The sequence below is a fragment of the Eptesicus fuscus genome, chromosome 15, assembly GCF_027574615.1.
Source record: "Eptesicus fuscus isolate TK198812 chromosome 15, DD_ASM_mEF_20220401, whole genome shotgun sequence".
Classification (NCBI taxonomy): domain Eukaryota; kingdom Metazoa; phylum Chordata; class Mammalia; order Chiroptera; family Vespertilionidae; genus Eptesicus; species Eptesicus fuscus.
The window spans coordinates 4,800,987-4,820,732 of NC_072487.1; the positions used below are offsets into that span (position 1 = coordinate 4,800,987).

Sequence of the window (19,746 nt, forward strand, 5' to 3'; positions counted from 1 at the left end):
CTGAGATGAATCTCATGTCAGCCTCATGTTTTACAGATAGGATGACATGACCCTCTTTTCTCTATTCCATATTGATCTGCAAACTACCAGAGGGAACCACATGATGAGTGTAGCCACCAGCTGACCCCACAGCTGCCTCCTGCCTCTCTTAATCCCTCTCAAGAATTTATTGGGTCTTCCTTCCTTATGGTGAGTCTCCTTCTGGTCTTTTCTCTTCCATGGTGAATCCTCCTGCCAACACAATGTACCCCTCACTTGCTTAAATGCCCCAATAACTGCTTGTCTGAGTATAAGCAGATTCCTAGTAGCTCTCACTGTCCTCTTCATAACCAAGCCCCAATAAAATGACAGTGTGTCTTATTGATCATATTGTGGGTTGTTGCCAGAATGGAGCCAGGCCTAGTTTTATATTTTAAAATGTTACATCTATATATATAAAAGCCTAAGTGACTGTTCAACTGTTCGACTGGTAGCTATGATGTTCACTGACCACCAGGGGGCAGACACTCAACATACAGGCATGGAAATATGGAACCGACTGATGAATCTCAGAGGGAAGGTGGGGAGGGGATTCGTGCACCAGTGGGGTCCCTTGGCCTGGCCTGCGGGGATTAGGCTGAATCTGTGCACCCAGCCTCCAACATCCTCCAAGGGATCTCGGATGGTGAGGCGAAGGGACCCCACCAGTGCACAAATCAGTGCATTGGGCCTCTAGTATTTAAATAAACATGCAGTATAATGTATACTAGTTACAAGGTAGATGTTCTTAGGGTTGTTTGTTGAAAAAATTTTTTGCTTTGGTTCTGAAATGGGAAGGCACGGCTCTGAGTTTTATGGGTGAGGAACAGGAGTACCTTTGTATCTTGAATCAGCACTGAAAATCCCCCACCAGGTGCAATTAATGCAAAATGCTAGACTGGCTGGCTTGGACAGAGCTGGTCTAGGGTTCAGGATTTAAAGAAGGGGCTGCACACAAATGAAAATACTAGGCATGAAATATGAACTTAGAAGGCATGGGGGCCAGGTGGAAACCTCTCTCTAGTGGAGAAGGTCACTGAAACCCTGGACCTGTCAGCTTTTATTCACTTGAATACACATTTGCTCTTTAGGAATGCATGCAGGCATATCAAAGGTAAAGTTTGGTAAACAGTGAAAGCATTATCAGGTTAGGGAATTGCCTTCAGCCATTGAGCCCACAGCAGGGCAACATTATGCTGATTTTCAGCCCTGCTGAATATCAAAGTCCATTGGCCTTCCAGTGAGTCTTTTTGCATTTATATGCTAACTACTTTTGGTTTTAGCCTCTGGCATTTCCCCCTTTTTCTTTTCTTAATAAATCTAGAAATTGCATGCCATCTGCAGGGCTTGAGTCCTTTTAAGACTTTTCATTTGCATCTGCAGACTAAAAATAAACATATAAGAACAAGAATGGAAAAGCAAATGTAAGGAGATCCAATGAAAAGGATTGAGTTTTTTATGTCCTTTTAAATTTCTGTCAGGCATTTAAGGAATTAGTTTGTAGTAGTCTCCTTTCTGGGCCACCAGTTCTTTGAGTCCCCTTCCCAATCACTGTCCCCTGTGACATGACAACAATGATATTCAAGTTCTGGATGGTGGACAAACAATGGGCAATGACAATGCAGGTCCAGCCTTCTTTGGATTTGTCCAGGGAAACCTGCACCATTGCACAACTGATGACTGCTAGCATGGCAAGGCTTCTTCATCATCCCCCAGGTCATCTCTGGACTATTTCTCCTCTGTCTTGTTCTCCTCCCAGTCCTTATCTTCAGCGTGTTGCTTGGGGCTACTGCTATCTGTGGCTGGAGTAGTTGATTGTCTGCAGCCACAGGTACAGGTTGAGGCCTTGCAGGAATCCACATAGGCTTGGAGGAGTTTTCTAGAAATACACAAGCATATCCTCAACCAAAAGTTAACAAGGGTCCGGGGCCCTTCCATAAGCCAGACTCGGGATCTTTCCATTTAACCAGACCATTTTCCTTTGGCTTATTCTGACACCATTGTAATTCCATGGGTGTCTTGCCATCAGGGTTACAAGTGAAAAAAATTTAAAGTAATTAAGGCTTGGTGTAGTTTACTTACAGGAGGTTTCTCCACTATTCCCCCTTTTTGTTTTTCAAGTTGGGATTTTAGCCGCTGATGTTGGCGTTCTATAATTGGCTGTCCTTGGGAATTGTATGGTATTCCTGTAATGTGCTGAATTTTCCACTTTTTACAAAATTGCTGGAAATGATACCTGCTTAAATAGTATAAATAGACTTTGGTCACTAAGCCATTTTAATCAAGCAGTCTCAATTCTATTTACCAGGCCAGCAGCATAGGCAGAATCAGAAATAATATTAAGAGGCTTTTGGAAATTCTTTAGTGCAGCCTTGATAGCTTCCAGTTTAATTATTTGCACAGAAGTATGATTGGTCTGGATGACTCGGTCTGAATTCATTGCATGATAAGCAGCTTTACCATTAGATGAACCATCAGTAAAAACGCTTACTGCTCCAGGAATAGGTTCCTGCTTAGTATTTTTTTTTTTTTTTTGGTATAATAGTAGGGGTGTAATATAAAAATTGTAATAATTTGTTTTTTGGGTTTTTTTGTAGGTGAAAACTAAGTTCTCCTGAATATCCACTTAGTCTAATTTGCCAATTCAAATCAGTCTGAAATAACATTTCTAATTGCTTCCCAGTGAGGGGAAGATAGATGCATTGGGGTTCTTCTCCTCTAAGTTGCCTGCACTGCTTTGTGAGTTGAGATATTAACTGAGCCATGAGTTCTATATATGTAACCACAATTTTAGAGGATTGATGCCCTAGGTGGACCCATTCAATAATAGTTGGAGAGTTTTTATTTTGGAAAATGACTCCAGTGGGACTATTTGCAGTAGGATTAATCTGTCCTAATAAAGGCAATTCAGGCTGTACCCATGCTACCTGAGCTGAGGATATTGCCTGCTCAATCTTAGTAACTACTTCCTACCTTCATCTGTTAATGTTCAGGGTGAGGAAAGATTAGAGTCACCCCTAAGTGTATTGAATAAATTTGCCATTTTTCCCCTAGAGATTTTTAGATAAGGTCTTAACCAATTAATGTCCTCTAATAATTTTTGAAAATCATTTAAGGTTTTAAGGCAATCTTTTCATATTTTACCTTTTGAGGCCTAATACATTGGTTTTTTATTACAGTTCCTATATATTTGAAGAGCATCTGCCTCTGTATTTTTCCCCAGAGCAATCTCTAAGCCACATATAAGGAGTTTCTTTTAAAAACTTTTACTTTCTTTTAAACAGAGCAACAAACTTTTTTGCTTTTCACAAAAAACAGTAGGAGAGAGGTATGCTGGCCAATACTGCAATGCATACATTTCAAGTAAAATAATTCTTTTTACTTATGGTGTCTCATTAATGGTGAGATTTAATGCTTGAATAATAACTTTTAGTTTACTGTGTAAATAGCAGAAGAGATTTTAAAATTTCTCCTTTTATTAAGCTTAAATTTTACTTTTAAACAGCATTCTTTTTGGCTAGTGCTCATTTGCATATGTATGCAAATTTTACTTTGGACTTTACTAGAACCAATTGCTCATAAAATATTGGCTTCTCATATACTGAGTTTATATAAGACCTTGATTATATTGTGAAAAGCTAACGAGTATTCAGCAGCCTTGTCCTGCTAAGCTTAGAGGTTGAAACCTTTATAACATTTAAAATATATGTATATAAATAGAATACAGTTATTAATTTTTATTTAATAACTATAGGCCTGGTGCACGAAATTCGTGCACGGAGGGGGGTTGTCCCTCAGCCCAGCCTGTACCCTCTCCAATATGGGACCTGGGCAGTCGGACATCCCTCTCACAATCCAGGACTGCTGGCTCCCAACTGCTTGCCTGCCTGCCTTCCTGATTGTCCCTAACCGCTTCTGCCTGCCTGCCTTCCTGATTGCCCATAACTGCTTCTGCCTGCCAGCCTGATCACCCCCTCACCACTCTGCTGCCAGCCTGTTTGCCCCCAACTTCCCTCCTCTGCCGGCCTGGTCACCCCTAACTGTCCTCTCCTGCAGGGTTGATCACCTCTAACTGCCCTCCCTTGCAGGCTTGGTCCCTCTCAACTAAGTTCTTCTGAATATCCACTTAGTCTAATTAGTTCAAAAATACTTCTAAGAAGAGAGAATAAATCCTTGAATCATTCCAGGGCCCTCAACTGCCCTCCCTTGCAAGCCGGGTGCCTCCCAACTGCAATCTCCTGCTGGCCCTCTCCTGCTGGCCATCTTGTGTCCACATGGGGGCAGGATCTTTGACCACATGGGGGCAGCTATATTGTGTGTTGCAGTGATGATCAATCTGCATATTACTCTTTTATTAGATAGGATAGAGGCCTGGTACAGGGGTGGGGGCCAGCTGGTTTGCCCTGAAGGGCTTCCCGGATCAGGTAGGGGTTCCCTTGGGGTGTGGGGCGGCCTGAGCGAGGGGCCTGTGGTGGTTTGCAGGCCGGCCACGCCCCCTGGCAACCCAAGTGGAGGCCCTGGTATCTGGAATTTATTTTCCTTCTACAATTGAAACTTTGTAGCCTGGAGCGGAGCCAAGCCTGGGGCTCCCTCCGCGGCCGGCAGCCATTTCTGTTGGGGTTATAATTGAAACTTGGTTGCCTTAAGCATGTGGGCCCGGCCAGGGTGTGCGGAAACCTTTGCTTCTCCTGTTGCCGGAGGCAACCCTGGCCTGCTCTCTCAAGCTCCATTTTGCCGCCATTTGTTTGAATTTGTTTACCTTCTATAATTGAAACTTTGTAGCTTGAGTGGAGGCTTAGGCCTGGCAATGGCAGGCAGAAAGCTTGGCTTCCTCTGTTACCTAGGAAACCTTGCTCTCTGTGGCTGTAGCCATCTTGGTTTGGGTTAATTTGCATGCTCGCTCTGATTGGATAGTGGGCGTGGCTTGTGGGTGTGTTGGAGGTATGGTCAATTTGCATATTTGTCTATTATTAGATAGGATGCTTCCCACGTGATTTCAACTATTTTAGATCGGCCTAATTTAGTTCAAAAATACTTCTAAGAAGAGAGAATAAATCCTTGAATCATTCCAGGGCCCTCAAAATGTCCCAAAGCTATCTCTCTGTTAAAGTCTTGAAATTTAACTTGGAAAGACTATCAAATATACATAACCCAAAGATTATATTATATACTTTTTGTAATTATTCTAAAAGATATCAATTACATTTAAACCGGTTTTAATATTAAAAATTTAGTTCAGACCATAGAATTAATTCTCTTTTTAATCAGGCCAATAAAATATTATATCCTGGATTGAAATTTTATCACATGTAATACACATAAGGACTCCAGTATATTTTGAACTACTAATTTCTCCAGAGAAAATATAAGAATTATTTTTCTCAAAAATTAATTTCTATACTTTATGCATTTTGTTATTACAAACATATAATTTCTCCCAACTTAATTTGAACTTTTAACTCTTAGAAGCCTCAAATTTTAGGTGGCAAGTTAAATACTTGGCATTTCTCAGATTAGTAATATATATTTACTAGTAAGGATATATTTCAAATAAAATACAAGACATTTAATTAAGAAATTCAAATCTATCTTCTAGATTTTTCATATCAGGCAAACTCAGAATAATATTTCAGTATTTTGTCACTTTAAAATACCTAGATATTTAATAATTTTTATTATTTAACTAGAGGCCAGGAGCATGATTAAATCATGCATGTGTAGGATCCCCTAAGCCTAGTCTGCCATCAGGGCCATGTCCACTGCCCTACAACACCTTGCACACTCCGTGGACAGTGCCAGTGCCACCCGATGCTTTGCTGACACTGCCAGCGCCCCAGGTTGGGGGGCAACAAGAGGTGCTCCCTGCACCTCCTGGTGACTGGTCATTTGGTCCTTATGGCATCATGGTGTTACGGCCACTGACCTTTTATAATATAGATTCAGCAATGTTCTAAAGTTTTAAATTACCAAAGACTTTGGAAAACTATGTTTAGGCATATGAGGCTGGGAAAATGGGAGGGGGAGGAGGGAGCAGGCCTCTAGCCATTTGAATTTAAAACTGCCACATTCTTCCTTAGAGATAACATCTAAGGTTACTGCTGTGGCTTCTATGCTTTTACAGGGAGAAGGGCGACTGACCCTTTCCTCTAACAGAGAGTGCAATCAGTCTCCCCTTGAGTGACTGGACTTTCATTATTAATATTTTTATAATTATTACTGAAAAGCTTTATTATAAATCCTTCATTTTAGTTATATCTATTCATTTATGTTTTAACAACTTTGAAATTTTAAAGCCAATTATTATTATCCAAGGCATTTTCTTTGGCAAATTCTGTACCACAGATAACTTACTTTCAGTGGCTTTAATGTAAACCTATCCTATCCAATAAAAGAGTAATATTCAAATTAACCATCACTCTGCTACACCCACAAGCCACACCCACCAGCCAATCAGGAGAGAGTATGCAAATTAACCCAACAAAAATGGCTGCAGCCACGGAGTTTGCAGGAGGCTTGGGTTTCCCCGGCAATGGAGGAAACCAAGCTTTCCACACACCCTGGTGGCCCCAGGCCTCCACTCAAGGCTACAAAGTTTCAATTATAGAAGATAAATCTCAGATACCAGGGCCTCTGCTTGGGTCCCTGGGGGGCGTGGCTGGCCTGCAAACCGCCACAGGCCCCTTGCACAGGCTGCCCCACGCCCCAAGCGAACCTCCACCCTGATCTGGGATACCCTTCAGGGCAAACCAGCTGGCCCCCACCTGTGCAGCAGGCCTCTGTCCTCCTATCTAATAAAAGAGTTATATGCAAATTGACCATCACTCCAACACACAAGATGGCTGACCCAATGTGGTCAAAGATGGCTGTCCCCATGTGGACACAAGATGGCCACCACGAGATGGCCAGCAGTGGAGGGCAGTTGGGAGGGACCAGGCCTGCAAGGGAGGGCAGTTGTGGGCGATCAGGCTAGCAGGGGAGGGACCAGGAATGCAAGGGAGGGCAGAGTTGGGGGCAACCGGGCCTGCAGGAAAGGGCAGTTGGGGGGATCCCAGGCCTGCAGGGGAGAGCAGTTGAGGGGAACCAGGCCTGCAGGGGAGGGCAGTTAGGGGCAAACAGGCTGGCAGGGGAGCAGTTAGGCATCAATCAGGCTGGCAGGGGAGTGGTTAAGGGGTGATCAGGCTGGCAGGCAGAAGCGGTTAGGGGCAATCAGGAAGGCAGGCAGGCGAACAGTTGGGAGCCAGCAGTCCTGGATTGTGAGAGGGATGTCCGACTGCCTGTTTAGGCCCAATCCATTAGGATTGGGCCTAAACAGGCAGTCAGACATCGCTCGAGGGGTCCCAGATTGGAGAGGGTGCAGGCTTGGCTGAGGAACACCCCCCCACGTGCACGAATTTTGTGCACTGGGCCTCTAGTCATATATAATAAAGAGGTAATATGCAAATTGACCATCACTCCAACACACATGATGGCCTCCACCATATAGATACAAGGTGGCCGCCACAAGATGGCCAGCAGGAGAGGGCAGTTGTGGAGATCAGGCCAGCAGGGGAGGGCAGTTGGGGGTGATCAGGCCTGCAGGGGAGGGCAGATGGGAAGGACACAGCCTGCAGGGGAGGACAGTTAGGGGTGACCAGGCCTGCAGGGGAAGGCAGTTAGGGGCAATCAGGCCGGCAGGGGAGTGGTTAGAGGGTGATCAGGCTGGCAGGCAGAAGCAGCTGGGTCAATCAGGCAGGCAGGCAGGCGAGCGGTTGGGAGCCAGCAGTCCTGGATCGTGAGAGGAATGTCTGACTGCCGTTTAGGCCTGATCACACCGAGATCAGTCCTAAATGGGCGATCGGACATCCCTCAAGGGGTCCCAGATTGGAGAGGGTGCGGACTGGGCTGTGGGACACCCCCACCCTGTGCATGAATTTCGTGCACCAGGCCTCTAGTTTTATTTTATAAAAACAGGAGTGCCCCCTGGACCTGTGAGCCAACCTTGGAATGCGGTCCATTATTATTCAAGAACAACCCTTTATTATGGAAACACTAGTCTTGTTTCCCAAACCCAGCCTATATATTTTCCTTGTGTCATTTTTGCCATCTTTTAAAGAAAAACAGTCTTGGGTTCATTCTATAGCATCCTTGAAGAGATGGGGCTCAGGCCAAGAGACCACCCAAAATCGGGCAGGGCGCACCTTCTCTTAAGTGAGTCTTTTTCTTTTTATGGGTATAGAAATCCCAGACATATCCCTAAATTGTGAGAAATGTCTCATCTATCCACATTTCAAATGATGGACTGGGAAATAACAACATGGTGAAAATGAGACTTTTAATAGCACTCCCAAGAGTGGGCATCCATTTTACAGGATCACCAAGAGACCTAGGAATTAATGGGCTGGGGCCTTTTTTAGTTACTTCCTTTGTCTAGGGAATTTTCCTAAAACCTGTGTTATTGAACACGTGTACTGCTCATATTCTTTCTCCCTACCCCCACATTGTTTGCTCTGGGGAAATTTAGTAATGGCCTGGCCATCTACTGTTTCTTTTCTATTAAATTAAATTAAAGGCATGCTTAATAGACTAACAATAAACAAATTAAACTGAATAACCAAGACAGATAAAACAACAGTCAACAGACAAGCGCCCATAACATATAGACAAGAGTTAATAAATCAGAGTTCTTTTTATGGATCTTTCAGATGTTTTACATTGCCTGAGACTTATAGCCTGAATGCAGCCAAATCTCAGCCTGTTCACAGATCTTATCATATTCTGCTCTCCATAGCATTGATGGCCTCTAAAGTTATTTTAGCTAAAATCTGCCTGTCCCAAGGCATCATATGGTAATATTCAGACAAAGCATTAAGGAGTCCTTTTGTAAAAGGACTGTTAGCTCCATTTTCTCTAGCTGTTGAGCCTTCCCACATTAGAGGTGGAGGATCTGGGGCCTTAGTGTTACAGATTTTTGATCCCCAATACGAAGTGGACATAATGCAATTTGAACAAGAGCCCACCTAGTTAATGATTACAAGGGCACTCATTTTCCTTGAGCCTGATTTAAGAGGCAATACCTTTTGACACCTTAATTCCTTTATCCTTGAGCATGCAAGCTAAAAATTTACAATGATGTTTTGCCTTTTACTCAAATTCTTCCCCATTATAACCTGGCTTAAATAAAAGATGTTCCTCATCCACTTATGATTCGTGACTCCAAAGCTGGTATGGGCTTTGTGCATGGTGAACTTCGCCACCTTTTTGGTGAATTTCCCCACTGTTCCAGTGAATTTCCTTTTTTCTTCGTTTTTTGCTCAGGTGAGTCTTCTCCAGATCCTTATTCATGCATAAGAAGCCACATCCATTTATGGCTAGACTTCAGGATCTGAAGGAGGGGCCACACACAAATGAAAACTCTGGACATGAAATATAAATTTAGAAAGCATGGGGGTGGGTGGGCAGGCGAAAACCTCTCTCTAGTGGAGAAGCTCACTGAAACCTGGGACCTGTCAGCTTTTATTCACTTGAATACACATTTGCCCTTTAGGAATGCATACAGGCATATCGAAGGTAAAGTTTGGTAAACAGTGAAAGGATTATTAGGTGAGGGAATTGCCTTCAGCCATTGAGCCCACAGCAGGGCAATATTATGCTGATTTTCAGCCCTGCTGAATATCAAAGTCCATTGGCCTTCCAGTGAGTCTTTTTGCATTTATATGCTAACTACTGTTGGTTTTAGCCTCCGGCATGATCATATTGTGGGTTGTTGCGATAATGGAGCCAGGCCTAGTTTTATATTTTAAAGCATTACATCCTAATATATTAAAACCCTAGATCCATAATGGCCACTAATGACTGAAGACTTGACAGGAAACCAGGCTAGGGAGCTGAGGAAGCTGGAGCTGTGGGCCGCTGGCTGCCTGAGGTGGCGGCTGGGAGGAGGGAGCTGTGGGCCCAAACGACCAAAGGACTGGTTCGGCTCTCATGGGTCAGGCTGCAGAGGCTGAGGAGCCTCGTGGTGAGGCAGAGGGGAGTCGCGGGGTGGGGCTGTTAGCGTGGAGCTTCCTGGGGTGGCTGAGGCAGAGGAGCTGGGTGGGGTGGGGGTGGTGGAGGCAAGGCAGAGGAGCGGGGTGGGGGCTGTTAGCGTGGAGTTTCAAGGGGTTGCTGTGGCAGAGGAGTGTCGCAGGGCAGTGAGCATGGAGCTTTGAGGGGCAGGGGCTGTTAACATGGAGTGTTGTGGGGCAATGTAGGCAGGGCGGGGGCTGTGAGCCTGGAGCTTCACGGAGCTGCTGAGGCAGAAGAGCGTTGTGGGGCGTAGGCAGCAGAGGCCAAGCAGCCTCACGGTGTGTGGGCTGTTAGCGTGGAGGTTCATGGGGCAGGGGCAACGGAGGTGGAGGAGTGACGCTGGGCAGCGGACATGGCCCTGACTGCATCTAGGCCTAGGGAACCTGCACGATTTAATTGTGCGCAGGGCTACTAGTATTTAAGAAAACATTCAGGATAATGCATACAAGGTAGATTTCCTTGGGGTTGTTTGTTGGAATTTTTTTTTTTTGCTTTGGTTCTGAAATGGGAAGGCAAGGCTCTGAGTTTTATGGGTGAGGAACAGGAGTACCTATGTATCTTGAATCAGCACTGAAAATCCCCCACCAGGTGCAATTAATGCAAAATGCTAGAATGGTTGGGCTTGGACAGAGCTGGTTTTCTTAGGGTGATATTTTTTTGGAATGTAGCATTCTCCATGGACAGAGGGAATCTTCTGTTCTTTTTTAAAAAATAATTTAAGAAAATGTTTTATTACAGTTGCCATACAATTATTATATTAGTTTCAAGTGTACAACATGGTGATGAAATATTTATATAACTTACAAATTGATTACCTCGATAAGTCTAGTACCCATTTGACACCATAAGTGGGTCTCACAATATTATTGACTTTACTAGTATATTCCTGTGACTGTTTTTATAATTGGCAATTTGTAGATATTAATCCCTTCCACTTTTTCACCCATCCCTCCAACCTCCCCTCAATTTGACAACCATCAAAATGTTCTCAGCACCTATGAATTTATTCCTGTTTTGTTTGTTGGTTAATTTTATTCTTTACATTTCACATGTAAATGAAATCACATGGTACTTGTCCTTCTCCATCTGACCTATTTGATGAAGCATAATGCCCTCTAGTTCTACCTATGTGGTTGCAAATGGCAAGATTTCATTCTCTCTTTTGGTTGAGTAAAATTCCATTGTTTGCAATACCACACTTTCTTTATCTATTCATTTATTGATGGATATGCTAAGTGTCCAGTTGTCTGCTCAGCCGTTCAACCATTCAAAGCATAATATGCTAATGATATGCTAAGGCCACTCAACCACTCCCTATGATGTCCACTGACCACCAGGGGAGGGGGCAGACAGTCGACCAGTAGCTGTGATGTGCACTGACCACCAGGGGGCAGATGCTCCGATCAGTAGGTAAGCTTGCTGCAGGGGTCTGGCTGATTGGGACTGAGCAAGATGGGCCAGACATGCCCTGGAGCCCTCCCGCGGTTCCTCCCCATCTGGCCAACCACTCGTGTCCCTCCCTGGCCCTAATCATGCACCAGTGGGGTATCTCTGCCTGGCCTGTGCCCTCTCGCAATCTGGAACCCCATGGGGGATGTTGGAAAGCTGGTTTTGGCCCAATTCCACAGGCCAGGCCGAGGGACCCCCACTGGTGCACAAATTCGTGCTCCAGGCCTCTAGTTGTAAATAATGCTGCAATGGACATAGAGATGCATATATCTTTTAGAATTAGTGTTTTGTGTTTCTTTGAATAAATACTGAGAAGTGGAATTGCTGGGTACTCCTTGTTTCTTGTTAAGGCTGTTGATTTAAAGTGTATTTTGTGTGATATAAGTATTGTGATCCCAGTTTCTTAAAATTTTCATTTGCATGAAATATCATTTTTCATTTCTTCACTTTAGATCTGAAGGAGGTCTCTTATAAGCAGCATATGTATGTGTCTTGCTGTCTTAACATTTAGCCATCGAGTGTCTTTTGATTGGAGCATTTAACCCATTTACATTTAAAGTAATTATTGATAGGTATGTAGTTATTGCCATTTTATTGTTAATATGTTCACCTCCACCTCCCACTCTAACTCCTGCTTTTTCTTTTCTGAAAAGCTAATATCTCTTCTTCTATTCTAAGTGATAGCCTTGCTGAGTAGAGTAATCTTAATTATAGGCCCTTGCTTTTCATCACTTTGAATATTTGGTGCCAGTTACTTCTATCTTGCAAAGTTTCTGCTAAGAAATCAGATGATTATGGGAGCTCTGTTGCAGGTAAGTAGTTGTTTTTACTTGTCTGCCTCTGTTTTGTTGAGTTTTTTTCTCTGGATTTTTTTTCCTGCTTTTTGTTTTTATTTGGGACATGTTTCTTTGTTTCCTCATTTCGGCTGTTTCTCTCTGTGTGTTTCTATGTATTTGGTAGATCTCTTCTATCTCCTGATCTTGATAAAGTGGCCTTATGTTGTAGGTGTCCTGTTGGGCCCAGTGGTGCAGACTTCCAGGTCACCTGTGCCAGGTACTCCAGGGGTGTCTCTTTGTAGATTGTGTGTGCCATCCCCTTGCAGGTGAGCCTTGATTGCTATTGGCATGTCAAGGGAAGGTATTGGCTCTCAGGCTGATTAGCTGTGAGGAATGGCTGTGAGTACAGCAGACACACTGTTGTACAGGGGTTGATGCCATGGAGCAGGATTTGGATAAAGAAGAGGGGGTACAAATATATTATGGAATATTACTCAGCCATGAGAAAGAATGAAATCTTAATATTTGTGACAACATGAATGGACCTAGATGGTATTATGCAAAATGAAATAAGTTAGAGAAAGTCAAGTACAATATGATTTTACTTAAATGTGGAATCCAGAAAACAAAATAAACAAAAAAACAAACTTATAGATACAGAGAACAAAATGATGTTTGCCAGGTGGGTGTGGGGCTAGGGAGCTGGATAAAAAAGGTGAAGGGATTAAGAAGTACAAATTGGCCTGGCCAGTGTGGCTCAGTGGTTGAGCATTGACCTAGGAACCAAGAGGTCACGGTTCAATTCCTGGTCAGGGCACATGCCTGGGCTGTGGACTTGATCTCCAGTGTGGGGTGTGCTGGAGACAGCTGATCAATGATTCTCTCTCATCATTGATGTTTCGATCTCTTTCTCTCCTTTCTCCTCTGAAACCAATAAAAATATATTTGAAAAAAAAGTACAAAATGCTCACAGGGATATAAAGTACAGCATAAGGAATATAGTCAGTAATACTGTAAAAACTATGTACAATGTCAGGGGTTACTAGACTTATGGGAGGTTCACTTCATATTCTTATTTTATATTTTATATAAATAAAAATGTAAATGTTCGTTTGTTCAAAATATCCGAAAGTTCTTCACCAATTGCTTTGAAATTTTGACACAAGGTTGCATTCGAATACGCATGTGTTTTTATATACCTTATACCTACTACTAGAGGCCCGGTGCACGAAATTCGTGCACGGGGGGGGGGGGGGTTGTCCCTCAGCCCAGCCTGCACTCTCTCCAATCTGGGACCCCTCGAGGGATGTCCGACTTTCCTCTCACAATCCAGGACTGCTGGCTCCCAACTGCTCACCTGCCTGCCTTCCTAATTGCCCCTAACCGCTTCTGCCTGCCAGCCTGGTCACCCCCTAACCACTCCCCTGCCAGCCTGTTTGCCCCTAACTACCCTCCCCTGCAGGCCTGGTCCCCCCCAACTGCTCTCCCCTGCAGGCCTGGGTCCCCACCAACTGCCCTTCCCTGCAGGCCTGGTCGCCCCCAACTTCCCTCCTCTGCCGGCCTGGTCACCCCTAACTGCCCTCCCTTGCAGGCCTGGTCCTTCCCAAGTGCCCTCCCCTGCTGGCCATCTTGTGGAAGCCATCTTGTGTCCACATGGGGGCAGCCATCTTTGAACACATGGGGGCAGCCATCTTGTGTGTTGGAGTGATGGTCAATTTGCATATTACTCTTTTATTAGATAGGATTATATAGATGTCACACCTATGACAGGTAAAAACATGCTTTTTTTGAAAAACAGCACCATCTGTTGGAAGTAAAAGCAACACACGCTATACTAAATATCTTAAGATTCCATTTCAATGTTTCTGATTGCATTGTTAAATTGAATTTTCAAAGATTTTGATTTATTTTCATTTTGATTTAATTATTTCGTGTGACATTGCATTGGAATTGAGCTGTGTCGTTTGCCATATCATTCATTTTGTCAGTATAGTTCAGTCTGCTTTAGTTCATTCAAATAATGCCTCGCAGAAGATCAAACCTAGCAGAAGCAGTGCGACGAGTAATTGCAAATCAAACTGAGGAAGAACAGGCATCAGCGAACGAGCGAAACAGACAAAGAATGGCTCAAATACGTGCCGAGGAAGCAGCAGAGCGACATGCAGCCAGACTTGAGGATGCACGGTTGCGAGCACGGCGATCGCGTTCTGCAGCTTCAGATCTGCTTCGTTCTCAACAGAATGAAAGAGACAAGCTGAGAGTGGCTGAAAGACGTCAACGAGAAACGGCAGATCAGCGTCAAACACGACTGCGTGCTCGATCTGCCAGGGATGCCACCACACGTACTGCAATTGAAAATTGGCATGTCAATTATCATGTGAAATATCAACCAGCCAAAGCTTTGTATCGGCACGCGGCTTGCAGTAAAAAAATTAATGAGCAACGTCGTAGAAGCAACAGTCTGGACAGGTCCTTTCAAAGGTGAAGATGTCCTCATTCCTCGCATTCCTATGATTCCAACGGATATGCCATTTCAATTTAAGAGATTGCAATTCCCCATTCGATTGGCATTGCAATCACCATCAACAAAGCTCAGGGCCAATCTTTAGAATTGTGCGGTTTAGATCTAGACACGGATTGCTTCTCACCTGGACAATTATATGTTGCGTGTTCTAGAGTCAGCAAACCAGACAATCTCTATATCTACACAGACAATGGAACAACAAAAAATATTGTATACCTACAAGCACTGTGAAATTAAACATATTAGAAACGTGCGCTTTCTCTTTTCTTTCTTTACCATTTAACCAGACTGAGCTACAGCAATGCGTGGCCGGGTACAGCTAGTGCTATATAAATGTCTAACCACTATGCTCTACCCTTGAAACTAACATAATATTGAATGTCAACTATAATTGAAAAATAAAAAGATTACCTCCAAAGAGATATCTGAGTTTATATTCTCCTGATAGGGTTATTGCTTGGAAAACACATGTCATCATGATTTATAAACCAATGTTTGATAGAACATTCCCATAAATCCTTTAGACTGGGAATAAGAAGAGAGAAGAATAAAAGAAAAACACTCCCACCCCATAGCTATTGTCAGGAACCACAGCAGTAGAGGAACCACAAAATCAATGGTTGTTCCAAAATAATACACAACACAGCACTGTTTCAAATCACTGAAAATATCCTACTGTAAGGTCATGTGGCTCCAACTTGTTTGTTCTGGTTCAAGCTACTGCTAAACTTGCTTCATCTTCTCACACCAATTGCACAGAAAGTAATGGATTAAGTATTTTAACCCAAAACATTTGGGACTTACTTATAGGACATAGCTGTGCCCTGAGTACTATTAGGCTCAAGGCCTCCATACACTTACCTAAATGACTAATGAAACTTAATGGACATTATTGGTTTTCTTATTAATATCTGAGGTAGGTACTATTGGGATAATCAATCATACCCTGAACTTTTATTTCAATACTGGATTAAAGACTTAGATTTAAGACTAGAAATCAGAAAACTCCTAGAAGAAACATAGGCAGTAAACACTTTGACATTTGTCTTAGAAATGTCTTTTTGGATATGTCTCCTCAAGCAAGGGCAACAAAAGCAAAAATAAACAAATTGGATTACACCAAATTAAAAAGAATTTGCACAGTGAAGGAAACCATCAACAAAACTAAAGATGACCTGCTGAATGGGAGAAAATATTTCAAAATGACATATCCAATAAGGGGTTAATATCCAAAATACATAAGGAACTCATACAACTCAATATAAATAAACAATCTAATTTAAAAATGGGTAGAGCATCTGAGTAGACAAAGAAAACATGCAGATGGCCAAGAGACACATGAAAAGATGCTTAACACCACTAAATATCAGGGAAATGCAAATCAAAACCACAGTGAGATATCACCTCACACCTGTCAGATTGGCTAGTATCAAAAGGACAAACAAATGTTGGCAAGGATTTGTAGAAAAGGGAAACTCATGCACTGTTGGTGGGATTACAAACTGGTGCAGACATTATGGAAGCCATTATAGAGGTTCCTTAGAAAATTTAAAAATAGAATTACCATATGACCCAGTAATTCCTCTTCTGGATATCTATCAGAAGAAAACTAAAACACTAATTTGGAAACATATTTGCACACTTATGTTTATTACAACATCATTTACAATAGCCAAGATATGGAAGCAACCTAAATGTTCATCAGTAGATAGATATGCAATGGAATGTTACTCAGCCATAAAAAAGAATGAAGTGAAATCTTGCCATTGTGAAAACATGGATGGACCTAGAAGAGTATTATGCTAAGTAAAATAATTCATATGGAGAAGGACAAGTACCAGATAATTTCACTTACATGTGGAATCTATAAGATAAACAACAACAAACAGACTCATAGACATGGAGAACAAACTGGTGGTTGGCAGAGGGGACAAGGGTAGGGGGGAGGGGGAAATTAACGGGAATAAGAAGAATACATTTCCAGTTTTTAAGTTATGGTAATATAATGTACAGTATAGGAAATATAGTCAGTAATATCACAGTAACCTTGTATGGTGCCATATGGTTACTAGATTTATTGTGATGATCTCTTCCCTAGGTATACAAATGTTGAATAACTATGTTATATACCCAAAACTAAAGTAATATTGTATATAAACTATATTTAGATAAAAATGGAATATATTTATCTTCAAGTATATGATACATGTTCATTGAAAAATAAATTTTAAGAAAGGCAAACAAGTATGAGGAATACACATAGTGGTTTATATTGTTCAAGACATTTTTATGAATATCCTATCGAATAAAGAGGGAATATGCTAATTGACCATCACTCTGTCACAAAGATGGCTACACCCACAGCTGAGGCCAAGTTCCCATAAGGAGTCTTAACGAGCAATCAGAAGGTACCTGAGGCTACGCCCTCCCCCACCCAGCAGGGCTTGACAGGGGACCTCAAGGTGTGCTTCCTGTCCTGGTGCTAGGCTAGGGGACCTCAGGCTGCGCCCCCCCCCCCCGCCCCAGCACTGGACCAGGGGACCTGAGGCTGCGCCCCTTGCCTGGCGGAGCTTGACAAGGGATCTCAAGCCATGCCCCCCACCCAGTGGGGCTTGACAGGGGATCTCAGGCTGTGTCCCCCACCTGACAGGGCTTGACGGAGGACCTAAAGGCATGCCCCTGGCCCCGGTCTGGGCTGGGGGACCTCAGGCCACGCCCCCCATCCTGGCGCCAGGCCAGGGGACCTGAGGCTATGCCCCCTGCCTGGAAGGGTTTGACAAGGGTGGGACTGGCCGGGTCTTGATCTAGCCCATTGGGGGGGGGGGGGCGGGGGGGCCGGGTCTGGGTCTCATGTGATTTTGAGGTGCACGTGGGTGGGCGGGGACTTGACTCTGGGTCCCGTGGTGAGCCCCAGACTCTGACAGGAAGAAGGTTTTCATATACATTTTACTAATTTTCTTTCATCTCTGACACTTATGTTATAGAGAAAGGGCAAATAGCAATATTAAATTATTTCCTCTAATTAATCCCCTTTTAATGTGCACAAATTTTATTCACCGGGTCACTAGTTTAAACATAAGTATAATTTTAGATATCAAAATTACAACTTAGCTACAGAATAACCATCATTCAGAACCACCTGAAATATGGCTGAATGGAAGCCTTATAACTGGAGAATTAAAGAAACCACATTGAGACTGGTAGGAGGGCCAGAGGTGGGGGCCAGTTTTCTCCCAAACAAAAGTGCTGGCAGAGGTCATTGTTTCTCATCAGAGACCTCCCCCACCACAGAACCAACAGACAGGAGCCATATCTGAGCTTCCACCAACCTGGCCCACACTATTTAACCCACCTCCCTGGTGATACCCTGAGACCCTGCCCCACCAATTTGCAGCCCCAACCAAGCTGTTTGCAGTGGGTTTTCTATATGACTGTCCTGGCTTGGTCTTCAGACTTTCCTAAAATCTCCCCACCAAGCAGCAGCTGGCCTCAACTTCCATACCTCTCAATAAGTGGCCCTAGGCCCTGCAGTAGCAGCAGCCTGCCAAGGTTCATAGCTTGGCCTCCCCTGGACACCTCTAAGCCCAACATAAGTAGCAGCCATATGCAGGTCACTCTAGCTCATGCCAGGTGGCCTAAGGCAGGGAAGTCCCTGGGAGGCCCCAGAGCCAGTGCTCTGACGTGGTCAGCTTCAGACCACGCCAGATTACAACCTTACTACATCCACCAGTGACACACTCAAAGGGTGGACTTGGTGAGCACCAAAGCCCCACTGAAACAAGTCTTGCTCCATAGGGGCATCTTCTGCATAGCAGTTCTCCCACTGTAGTTGCATCTGGCCCTCACAGCTGATTCGCCTGGGAGTCCATTCCTCCCAGTAACGCCAACAGCAATCAAAGTTCAACTACAACAAGACAGTGCACACAGCCCACATAGTGGCACACCCAGAATGCCCAGCTCAGGTGACTGGGTAGGCTCAGCTGCTGGGCCCTACAGTGCACCTACTACACAAGGCTACTCTACCAATTCCAGGAGAAATAGTAGTTCTACCTAATACATAGAAACCAACACAGGTAAACAGCCAAAATGCAGAGACAAAGAAACATGATGCAAATGAAAATACAGAAGAAATCTCAAGAAAATGAACTAAATGAAATAGAAGGAAGCAAACTACCAGATACAGAGTTTAAAACAATGGTTATAAGGATGCTCAAGGAACTTAATGAGAACTTCAAGGAACTTAGTAAAAACATCAATGACATAAAAAAGGACCAGTCAAAAATTAAGAAACACTAAGTGAAATGAATAATAATTTACAGAGAATTAACAGTACAGTGGAGGATGCCAATAATCAAATCAGTGATTTGGAATATGAGGAAGCAAAAACACCCAGTCAGAACAGCTGAAAGAAAAAAAGAATCCAAAAATATGAAGATAGTCCAGCTGGTGTGTCTCAGTGGTTGAGTGTCAACCTATGAACCAAGAAGTCCCCAGTTCGATTCCCAGTTAGGGCACATGCCTGGGTTGCAGGTTCAATGTCCAGTATGGGGTGTGCAGGAGGCAGACGATTTATGTCTCTTTCATTGATGTTTTTATCTCTCTATTCCTCTCCTTTCCTCTCTAAATCAATAAACTATATATTTAAAAAACAAAGAAATATGAAGATAGTGTAAGGAGCCTCTGGGACAACTTCAAGCATACCAACATTTGCAACATGGGGATGACAGAAGGAGAAGAGAGTGAGCAAGAAATTGAAAACCTATTTGAAAAAAATAATGACAGAAAACTTCCCCTAATTGGTGAAAGAAATAGATTTATAAGTCCAGGAAGTGCAGAGAGTCCCAAACAAGAAGAGCCCAAAGTTGCCCACACCAAGACACATTATAATTAAAGTGGCAAAGTTTAAAGATAGAGAATCTTAAAAGCAGTTAGTTACCT

The 19,746-nt window shown here is 43.4% G+C and overlaps 1 pseudogene; it reads left to right on the top strand.

Annotated features, from left to right (window-relative positions):
- The window catches only part of LOC129151659 (ADP/ATP translocase 4-like), a 38,371-nt pseudogene that overhangs the window by 4,930 nt on the left and 13,695 nt on the right, over positions 1–19,746 (top strand).